The sequence below is a fragment of the Labeo rohita genome, chromosome 23 (assembly GCF_022985175.1).
Source record: "Labeo rohita strain BAU-BD-2019 chromosome 23, IGBB_LRoh.1.0, whole genome shotgun sequence".
NCBI lineage: Eukaryota > Metazoa > Chordata > Actinopteri > Cypriniformes > Cyprinidae > Labeo > Labeo rohita.
The window spans coordinates 15258517-15270528 of record NC_066891.1 but is presented as its reverse complement, the minus strand read 5'-3'; the positions used below and the strand labels follow the sequence as shown (position 1 = coordinate 15270528).

At 42.0% G+C, this 12012-nt stretch overlaps 1 protein-coding gene across 1 annotated transcript in view; it reads right to left on the bottom strand.

Moving 5' to 3' along the window:
- avpr2aa (arginine vasopressin receptor 2a, duplicate a) overlaps positions 1 to 10514 on the bottom strand; it is a 42121-nt gene extending 31607 nt beyond the window's left edge. The window contains exon 1 of the mRNA XM_051095693.1: positions 10401 to 10514. The gene's annotated coding sequence lies outside the window, so the exon portion shown is untranslated. The remainder of the gene's footprint in view (positions 1 to 10400) is intronic.
- Between the last annotated feature and the right edge of the window lie 1498 nt (positions 10515 to 12012).

The following is a 12012-nucleotide window of genomic DNA, read 5'->3' as shown; positions in this document are numbered from 1 at the left end:
CCTCCATTGAGGACAGCAAGCCAAGTTTGTTTACCATTAACCATCAGGAATGGATGGGCAGGTGAATTTGTGAAGTAATATAAGTCTCAGGTGTCCCCGGAATGTGTCTGTGAAGTTTCAGCTCAAAATCCCCCTCAGATCATTTATTATATGAGTTTGAAAATCTCTATTTTAAGTGAAAGCCGAAACACGCTGTTTTTGTGCATGTCTCTTTAAATGCAAATGAGCTGCCTTTTTCAGAATAGCGCTGTGCCACTATAGCTCGTACCTCAAATACTCTGCTAAAAACCATGTTTGGTTTTGATTCTCATGTCTATCGCATTGAAATCATGCGTTTTAAAGCCATATTAGTTTAAACTTCTGATATAGTGCACAGAAAGCGGCTGTCACACGGCATGTGAGTACTAAACTAAATTCTCTTTCATGTCTTATTGCGCTTGATCTGTCAAATACACACAAGTTTGTGTTAAAAACACACATAAGTTACAAAAACAGTCGATTATGACTGTAAAGGTAAACAGCTGGGAAATAAATTGCATGTTTGTATTAGATCTGTGTTGCAGCAGTGTAATATACAGTAAGTAAATAAATCCACTGCTCTCTTGTCTACTCTGAGGCTGGGACTCTAAATAGTGTTCTGTGCTCATCTGTGCAGCCAACGACAGAACAGTTAGCATGCTTTGCTTGAACTTTCGCCATGGCGTTAGAACTGGTACACCGTTGCTTGCTTGTAAAAACACAATGGCGGCACCGTGAATGGAAACGTGCAGATTAAGGGGCCGCAATATTATAATAAGATTCCCTTGTCGATCGAAACGATCGCTCAGATTTTTTCACATTCTTGTAGAAAAACGCTTACCAAAACAAAGTTACTGGGTTATACTCTAAGTTTCAGAACTAAAAACTCCTATCCCAGTCCAAAAATGGGTCCTTTTGAAATCATCACAGCTGTAGAGTGTGTGCTTGAAAATGAGTACATGTGTTTAGATATCATCAGTATAAGATAGATAGGGTAAACTGTAGCTTGGACTTTGTCAGAGAAGCCTTTCAATCTATGTGGAACTGATTTATCAACCAGATAAAGAGGAAAGCCCATAATGATGCTGTTAAACTCCCAAAATGTCCTACACTTGACCTGAAAACAATATCATTAGGAGACTAAAAGCTACTTCAAGCTTTAAATAGTGAGTAAACCTTAAAAAAGCACAATACAGCCATTTTATGTCAAATCTTGTAAAAAATAAATTACTATATTAAATTAATCCACAAGTAGTCCACACGACAATTAAAGCCTTCAATTAAAGCCTTGTACAGTGAAAAGCGGCTTGTTTGTGACGGCACCCATTCTGACCCACCCAAGTAAAGTAATGCTAAATTTCTCTAAATCTGTTCTGATTATAAAACAAGCTCATCTACTGTCTTATAGGTGCTTTCTAATTTACACAGGCTCTTGTGAATCTTCAAGATCACGTACTTTGCATTATAGCCTATAAAAGCCTATTTAATTTTGGAGCACATGCAAACCTTACCAAACAGCCACATCTTGTCCCCTCATGGCATATGCCATTCCACCCCTGAGGACATGAAGGCATCTGCAGTAAACATTGGACAAAAATGAAAACATTTGGCTCAAGCAGTAATGCAAATTGTCAATCTGTGTTGGAAAAGGCCTGCTGAGGATGTGTTTGTATGAACAGAAGTCTAAAGCTGACAGGAGAAAATGAGCTGACTTAAAACAGCACCACTTTGAGTAGCATCAGGATTATGGAAAAGCAATACTCATGTATTGGTCTAGTGCCATTATTCATTTGAGAAAGCAAGCCTTAATGGTAATGGCTTGGGGTGTATAAAGAACCCAGTCATACTGGAGTCAAAGTAAAGATACCTTTATGGAAAGTAAAAGTGCCTGGCGTAAACAGCTGATTATAGCTATAGCAACTAGGTGAGTGCCTGTGACGGCGATGAGGTGCTAGAATCTATGTTAGGGTATGTGTCTAAATGCAGAACACACCAAAATAACTTAATGAAGTTGAGCCAACAGAATAATATTAAAAATATATGTACTGACAGCACTAGTCAAAATTTTGGAATAGTGAAGATTTCTTAAAGTATTTTATGCACAACAAGGCTGCAAAAATACAGTAAAACAGCATTATTGTGAGCAATCAGCTGATTTGGTGCTCAGTAATCATATCTGTTAGACATATAGGTAGGCCTATATGGTGTCAAATAAATACAATTATTTGCAGTATCTTTAAATTGTAGACTTAGTAAATTTTTGTATAAAACAAATTGATACAGTACAAATTATTTTGGCCACTGAAGCCTATCTGTAAAATCTGAAGCCTACATCTGCTAAATGTTACAAATATCAACAGTTCTCTATCATAGCGGGAGATAGCTATCATATACAGTACAAATTTAATGGGAAATAACTTAAACATCTGCATTTGACAGTGCTCCTGATGTTTCAGTAAAAAACATATCAAATTAATTTTATATCCAAATGCTTACACTAAGTCTGATCTGTTTAGATCTCCCTGTGGGAATCCACTGCTTGTTGTTTGGAGAAGTTCTCTACTGATTTTGAGGAATGTTAAATAGAGCCCATATTCATTTGGAGCATAGAAAAACTGCTGTTTATCGTGAAAACATTTACACACACTATCAGAATGCATTGCTTTAAGCTGACACATTAACTGTCTCATATCACGGAAAACCGGATTTCCTCTTTATCTGATTGATAAATTGGTTCCGCATAGACTGTTTTTTTTTTTGTTTTTTGTTTTTTGGCAAAGGCTGAGCTGTAGTTTCCCACGTCTGTCTTATTGTAACGGAGTGAATGAGACGAGAGGCGAGCGGATCCATCTGCGAGCTTTTATTTGAGGGACTAGACAGATACATGGTCGAACAGGCAGGGTCAAACAATGGCAGGCAGGTATAACGAAGACAATACACAATAGAAGTCCGTGAAACAGGCGAGGGTAGATCCGTGGCGAACGTAATCCGTAAGGGGCTTGGCGAGGAGAATAACCAGAAAACACGAGCGAGAGTAAGTAGGCAGGCGGCGATGAGTCGAAACGATATAACCAGGCGATAGAACCAAAACACGGGAACTAGGAACTCGGGAACTTAGGGAACAAGGAAACTAGGGAACGCTAACAACAATAACAATCCAGGAAGTGCACTGGGAGGGACCGGCGCTTATATAGAATGCCTGATTGGTCACGGGGGCTGACGCAATCAGTGCGGTGGAGGATGGGAGATGCAGTCCGGAGTGTGGTGCAACAGTCAGAGTGTGTAGGTGAGGTGAGAGTGACATCTGGTGGTGAGCGGACGACGGGACACCGACCAGATTCGTGACATAGCCCCCCCCCCCAAGGAGTGGCTTCCAGACGCTCGAAGGGAACAACAGTCCAGGGGAGCGGTGGCGTGGGAGCGAGACAGGGCGTTGGCTGGAGGACCAGGTCCATGTGGGGGGCCCAGTGATTGAGGCAGGACCAACAGAGCAGGTACCCTCCAGGGCGGGGCCGGAGGCGGAGCAGGAGCCCTCCAGGGCGGAGCCGGAGCCGGAGCAGGAGGCGCAGGAGCCCACCAGGGCGGAACAGGAGGTGCCAGGGCCCTCCAGGGCTGAGCAGGAACCCGCGTCATGGACTGGGACCTGGGGAGAGCAGGGACAGAGGAGGCAGAGAGAACAGGGAGAGAAGCAGAGAGACCACAGGATAACGCCGCCTCCCTAGGAGGATCCACAGCCGAAGCTGACACCTCAGGAGGCATTGGCGCGGCTTCTCCGACAGGGAAGGCCTCTGAAGTTGACTCGTGGTCAGACGGGACCTTTGGAGCAGACTTGAGACCAGACGGGACCTCTGGAGCTGACCTGAGACCAGACGGGACCTATGGAGCAAACTTGAGACCAGACGGGAGCTCTGGAGCAGGAAACCGCGTTATGGCCTGGGACCTAGGAACAATAGAGACAGAGGAGGCAGACAGAATAAGGGGAGAAGCAGAGAGGTTGTAGAGGGATGTCGCCTCCGTGGGAGGATCTACAGCCATGGCTGACACCTCAGGAGGCATTGGCATGGCTTCTCCAAGTGAGGGGAGCTCTGGAGCAGACTTGAGATCAGACAGGAGCTCTGGAGCAGACTTGAGAACAGATGTGACCTCTGGGGTGGACTCGTAAACAGACGTGACCTTCGGAGTGTAGTGTGCGGCCCACATACTGAGTATGGTGATCGCCATCGCACTGGCCGACATGATGTGACTTGACTCTGGGCGGTCCGGCGGGACGTGACTGGACTCTGGGCGGTCCGGCGGGACGTGACTGGACTCTGGGCCGTCCGGCGGGAAGTGACTGGACTCTGGGCCGTCCGGCGGGACGTGACTGGACTCTGGGCCGTCCGGCGGGACGTGACTGGACTCTGAAACAACAGCCATACCTTGACTTGGCTCAATAAGTGCTGCTGTGACTTGACCTGTCACGTGAAGTCCAGCGATGATTTGACCTGGCCTATGAGGATCAACGGTGACTTGACCTGGTCCGTGGTGATTGGCTGAGGCCTGACTTGGCTTGTGAACATCAACTGTGACTTGACTAGGCTCGTGGAGATCTACTGTGACTTGACCTGGCTCGTGAAGATCAGCCATGGCTTGACTTGGTTCGTGAAGATCAGTAGTGAACTGACTTGACTCTTGGAAATCAGCAGTGACTTGACTTGGCTCGTGAAGATCAGTAGTGACCTGATTTGACTTGTGGAGAATGGCCGCTGTGTCCTGACTTGACTCAGGGGTAGCCGCCGCGACATGAAGGAGCGCCACTTTAGTTGCCCATACTGACATTAGGGGTGAGTCCAGCACGTGGGCCATCATGACCACAGGTTCTGGAATGGCGGCTATCTTGTGGAGTGGCTTGGAGACGGCGGCCATCTTGTGCAGTGGCTCTGGCGTGGCAGCCATCTTGTGCAGTGGCTCTGGCGTGGCAGCCATCTTGACAGTGCTTGGCTTAGGAAAGATGGCTGTTCCTTGACTTGAGATGGGAGTGATAGTTCTAACTTGACTTGACACTGGAACAGCAGCCGTAACTTGACTTGACTTGGAAACTTGACTTGACTCGGGAAATGCAGCTGTACCTTGACTTGACTCTAGAAATACAGCTGCAACTTGGGTAGACTTGGAAACTTGACTTGACTCAGGAAATGTAACTGTACCTTTGAATGGCTCTTGTATGGCAGCTGTGACGTGACGGAGCTCTGTGATCGCCGCCATTTTGTGAACGGGCTCCGCCGTCGCCGCCATCTTGTGAGCGCGCACCGGCGCCGCCGCCCTCTTGCGAACGGGCACCGCAGTCGCCGCCATTTTGTGCACGAGCTCTGTTGTCGCCGCCTGAGTATGATCGCGTTCCGGCGCGGCCGCCATTTTGTAAACGGGCACCGCTGTCGCTGCCATAGCTTGAGCGCGCTCCTGCACGGCCGCCATTTCACGGGCGATCCAGGCGGCAAACGTGTTTGTGGGATCGTGCTCCGGCATGACCGCCAATCTGCGGGTGGGACGCGCGGTCGCCTTTACCGCGTTGTCGCGTTCCCTCTCTGCGACCCCCACGGTGCACGGCGAACCCACGCACGACAATGCAAAGCTCATGAGAGCTGCTAGAGAGGAGCGCGGACCCTCGCGTCTCAGTCTCGCCCTCAAGTGCTCGTTCACACCGTCACAGAACACCTCAATTTTAATACAGTCCGGGAGGGTGGAGTAGTTAGAAATGGCAATAAACTCACGGGTATATTGTTCGAGGGTGTGGGATCTCTGTTTGATTCTGCATAGAGTTCTGTCGGTGTCCATGTCTGAATGTCCGGGGGTGAAGCTGCTGGATCCTGTGGTGCTGGATTGTTCTGTAACGGAGTGAATGAGACGAGAGGCGAGCGGATCCATCTGCGAGCTTTTATTTGAGGGACTAGACAGATACATGGTCGAACAGGCAGGGTCAAACAATGGCAGGCAGGTATAACGAAGACAATACACAATAGAAGTCCGTGAAACAGGCGAGGGTAGATCCGTGGCGAACGTAATCCGTAAGGGGCTTGGCGAGGAGAATAACCAGAAAACACGAGCGAGAGTAAGTAGGCAGGCGGCGATGAGTCGAAACGATATAACCAGGCGATAGAACCAAAACACGGGAACTAGGAACTCGGGAACTTAGGGAACAAGGAAACTAGGGAACGCTAACAACAATAACAATCCAGGAAGTGCACTGGGAGGGACCGGCGCTTATATAGAATGCCTGATTGGTCACGGGGGCTGACGCAATCAGTGCGGTGGAGGATGGGAGATGCAGTCCGGAGTGTGGTGCAACAGTCAGAGTGTGTAGGTGAGGTGAGAGTGACATCTGGTGGTGAGCGGACGACGGGACACCGACCAGATTCGTGACACTTATACTGATGATATCTGAACACATTCATTTTCAAGCACACACTTTACAACAAAGACCCATTTTGGCAAAGTTTTAATAAATGGTTTGACTGGGATAGGAGTTTTTAAGTTAACACAGTGAGCTGCATCAAATTAATTTACTTTAAGTCAACTTTATTTATATAGTGCTTTATTGAAACAGTTCAAAAGAACAAGGAAAACCCATTGAGATGGTGGTAAACTTCCACAAATGTTTTATATGTGAACGTAATTGTATCATTATGAGACTGAAAGCTACTTCAAACTTTAAATAGTAACAAAAAAGCACAAAACGGCCATCCTATGATGTAATATCTTCGAAAAATAAATACCTTATTCAGGTCAGTACTAAATAAACAACATGCATTCTGCATGATCCCTTTTATGTTGGTAAAATAATGAACATTTTGCAGATTCTGCAAGAAGATGTACATTTTTGACCTCAATTGTACTTAAAGAGATCAAGAGTTGAAGAGATTCATTGTTTAAGAGATCCATTTTTTTCACACTGAGGACAATTGAGGGACTCTTATGCAACTATTACAGAAGGTTCAAATGCTCACTGATGCTCCAGAAGGAAAAACGATGCATTAAGAGCCGGGAGTGGAAACTTTTGAACAGAATGAAGAATGTGTACATTTTTCTTATTTTGCCTAAATATCTTATTTTTTTCATTGTTTCATGTTTCCCAGAAGACAAAATGAGTTAAATTTACCCTGATCTTCAAATTCAAATGGCTCTTAACACATGTTTTTTTTTCCCTTCTGGAGCATCAGTGAGTGTTTGAACCTTCTGTAATCATTGCAAATGAGTCCCTAAGTTGTCCTCAGTGTGAAAAAATGGATCTCAAAATCACAGTCGTTGGAAAAGGTTCAAATACACAAAAATGCTGGAAAAGGATTTTTCTGAAGAACAGCAGGCAGTTTAACTGTTCAGGACAAACAAGAGACTCATGAGCAACTATCACTAAACAAAAAAAACAAAAAAAAAACAGCTATGGATCATTCAGGTAACAACACAGTATTAAGAATCACAGGGGTGTAAACTTTTGACCAGGGTCATTTTTATAAATGTAACTATTTTCTCTTGTGGACTATGCATTTTGTATGATATGATCCCTCTTATTTTGGTAAAATAATTAACATTTTGCAGATTCTGAAAATTTTTCACCTCAATTGTACTTCATTAAAATCTGTGTAATAACACATTTTTTTGAGGTGTGACAAATTTAGAATACATATTTAATACAGCTTTACACAGACTTTAAATTATTTTGAACAAGTTCATATTTTCTGATATTTTTCTAGCTTTCTTTTCCTGCTACTTTTACAGATTAAAACCTATTTAAAGGTGCCCCATTATGCCCCATTTTACAGGATATAAAACAAGCCTCTGATGTCACCAGTGTGTGTATGTGAAGTTTTAGCTCAAAATACCTGGCAGATCATTTTTTATAGCTTGTTAAAATTGCCACTTATAGGGTATGAGCCAAAACGCGCCATTTTTGTGTTTGTCCCTTTAAATGCAAATGAGCTGGTGCTTCGGGGCCCTTTTTCAGAATAGGGTGGAGCTTCAAGAGCCAGCAAAGACAAAACAGGTCAATCTCACGCACTGAAAATGTCAAACTCTCAGTAGAGGTGTTCAGCCAAACCAGAATCGGTTTAAAAGTTTGTGATTATATGAGCTCAATAAATTCAAGCAGTCGACTTCACATTGCTTTCATATGCAGTTTTTAACTCCCACATTCCTATTTACGATCATTCTGATAGCACGTGAAGGCAGCATCAGTAAAAACAGACAGAGACAATGCTAGCTTTAGCAACATTAGCCCTACAGACTGCCAAGAAGCTCTTTCAGAAAGGCAATACGTCTGGAGCTGATGTTCGTGCACAAAGCATTGGTATTGATCCTTTAAACATAGGTGACCTTGCCAATAATTTCCAGGACATTTCCTTCGAAAATGCAATTTAACCACAGTGTCCTCCATGGCTCAGATGAATGGAGTCTATGAAGACTCTTATGTTTGTTGGCGCTGATATTGCATCGCCAGCAGCTACAGCAAGAAAATAGTAATGGCGGACTGCTGCTTCTCACTCAGGGCTGTGTCTATGCTAATCGTCACAAATGGGCGGGACCTTTTCCCTACGATGATGTGTACATATGGAGAAATCTGGAATCGCATGTTTAGAGAAACTGTTTATGATTTATTGGGATTACAAAAAAATGAGTGGGTGGATTTTTACCATTACAGGCTGGTTGTTTTCACACACTGTGGCCACACAACTGTTTTCAAACACCTTATAAAAGTGTTTTTGCATAATAAGTCACTTTATCAAAGAAGCGTGAACTGCATGTTTTCACATAGTTGAGATCGTCCTTTCAGTAGTCTGGTCTTTAACATCATTAATGTTTTTAAAATGTTGGCATAAAAACATTATTTATTAGTTATTCATGGCAAGTTTTTACCTGAAACATTTTAGTTGAACATTCATCTAACATTTTTTAAATGTTACTACTTGAGTCCCTCAGTTGTCCTCAGTGTGAAAAAATGGATCTCAAAATCACAGTCGTTGGAAAGGGTTCAAATACACAAAAATGCTGGAAAACCAAAGAATTTGTGGGACATGAAGGATTTTTCTGAACAACAGCAGGCAGTTTAACTGTTTAAGACAAACAGGAGACTCATGAACAACTATTACTAAACAAAAAAACCAAAGAAAAAACAGCTGTGGATCATTCAGGTAACGACATAGTATTAAGAATCACAGGGGTGTAAACTTTTGACCAGGGTCATTTTTATAAATTCAACTATTATTTTCTCTTGTAAACTATATGTAAACATATTTTACGTGAAATATCTTATTCAGGTCAGTACTGAATAAACAACAACATGCATTTTGTATGATCCCTCTTATTTTGGTCAAATAATTAACATTTTTTAAAAGTTACTACTTGTTTTAGAATGTTCAGAGAGTATTTGAAAGTAACATTCCCATAATGAAAAATAATAAAATTGAATATTCCTTTACCTCCACATAACCAAAAAAAAAAATGACTTTAAAACATTTAACCTGGATGAGAGAACTTTCAGAAATAATGTTTTCATAACTTAATGGGAAACGTTAGAAAAACATTCTTGTTTTTGTTAGCTGGGGAGAGGCTCACTGGTTTGTTTTTATTAATTGCATTACAGTACATTTACGACTGATTACGTGGTTAGACATTAACTTCAAATGGTAAATAAAGCCATCACAATCACGCATATGCAAAATACTTTTGATAAGAAGAATGAAAGCGGAAGCAATCAGGCTTGTGTTTTGAGGTGGATTTTCAGTTAAATCTGTTTGCTTTTTAAAAACAGTCCAAGGTGGGCAGGGGGATGTTTGTTTGTATGTTCTCACTCTTTCTCATTCTTTTTGTCTCCCCTGCCTTTCTATAAATGTCCTTAGTTACATTCTAGACGAGTCTTTGGCAGTCATGACGGAGAGACAGAAACTGGGGGATGCAGTATAGCTAAAAGAGAATACAGCTGCTCTTTGACAGCTCATGTGATGGATTCCCCTTTTAATGTGTTGTCTTCCCTAAAAACCTGCTGCATGTAAACTTAAGGGAGTGGGGGAGGTCACACATTCACATAATTGATGACATGATTCCAGCGCTCAGGAAATGATAGGAGAGTTGCAATATGACAGTAAAAGTAAACTATTAATGATGCGACAAGAGCTGAGGCTGATGTTATATTTTGCGCTGAGAATTACAAATACCCCTTACAGAAGGAAAGGAGAATGAGTCATTGTCAGACAATACAGTTCCATCAAAAGCAGAAGCTTCTGCAGTAAATTTAAAGAGCTTTTTATATTTTTCAACATACTGTACAGCATATTTTGCACTGTTATAAAATACATAAGTATGAGCTAAGTTAAAGGAATAGTTCACCCAGAATTTGCTGAAAAATTACTCACCCTCAGGCCATCCAACAGTTTGTTTCTCTATCAGAACGTATTTAGAGAAATATAGCATTACATCAATGGATCCTCCGATGTAAATGGGTGCTGTCAGAATGAGAGTCCTCCTACCATAATATCGCTTTCTCTACTATCTCAAAACAGCTCTAAATGAATATTCGTTGGATATTGATGTAGGAAGAAAACAGGGCATGGACTTTATCAATGGAGGAAGTGCTATAATAGATTATGGACTGGTATTTTGGCCTGAGGTGAAAGTTTTAAAAGGTCTTGATGGATTTGTTCCTTACAAATATAGCTTTTCACTTCGTAAGATGATAAATGATGGAAGCTGAGTGATGCAGTGCAGCTGAATTTGTTTGCGATAAAGAAACTCGTCTAGACCTTGGATGGCTTTAGGATAAATATATTTTTTGCAAATTTTCATTTTTCAGTGAACTGTTTCTTTAAGCCACTTGCATTTCTTGAATACTTAAGTACAAATACATCTGTTTTGCACTTGATACTTTGATTGTGAATTGAGTAAAAGTTTGACACGCATGCTTAAAAAAGCTTTCCATCTGTTATCAAAGTTGAATTAACTCGCTATAGTTTAAATTGGCTAAATACCAACAGAAGGCAATATAAATACATCATCCATCAACCATGATAATGTGTGAAAAGCTCGAATGAGGGCAATGAAAACTATAATCCTGAACTCAAGGGTCTGAAATCCACTGAGGAAATGACTGAAAAAAAGCTGCTGGAAATGTGTTGGAAAGCAAGAATGTGGTGAAGTAATGGTGCCATATAAATAAGTGATCGTTTTCATTTTGTGCTGCCATATTAAATGGAAAGGCATGGAGAATTGATAGAGATGCTCAGAGGTCACAGAAAATAAAGGAATTGTAAATCGGCATGTCATAACACGATAAGTATCTAATAAGTAACCTATTTCCTAATACACTGGGGATGCATGTTGGAAACAAGAGGTGCCCTGAACAGAAGTTGTTTAAAAGTACTAAAGCTCTGACCTTTAACATATTTCCATGCAGTTCCCTTGACATTCACTTACTGCCAATAATTGAAAAAGTTCATGAACCCTTTAAAATGATCTGGATGGGAACAGATACGTGATGATTTCATCTGAACATGTTGATGTAAACAGTCATTAAATAGGTGATTGACTGATCAAGCCCTGCCACATGTCAAATTCTGTCCCTCATATCATAATTCTAAAAGATCACAGAAGAAGATTTGCTAAAACATCCTTTCTTCAGATGCAGTTGGGATCCTGCAGTTAGAACAGGAGAAAAAAACACTTGTGAATCTGACAAGCACACAGCAATATCCAATATGATTTACCGCCTTGAGAGTTTACAATCGTGAAGAGATCAATAAAATCCGAATTGTTTCAGGAAATTCTGAAGCAAAATACATGGCGTCTGTGTCTGAGAAGTTCTCAAGTAGTGAGATCATGACCATGATTAGAACCCTTATACATAAGTGACCCTGAACTACAAAACGAGTCGTAACAGTCAATTTTTTAAAACTAATATTTATACATCATCTGAAAAAATAAGCTTTCCATTGAAGTATGGTTTGTTAAAGGGGTCATCGGATGCAAAGT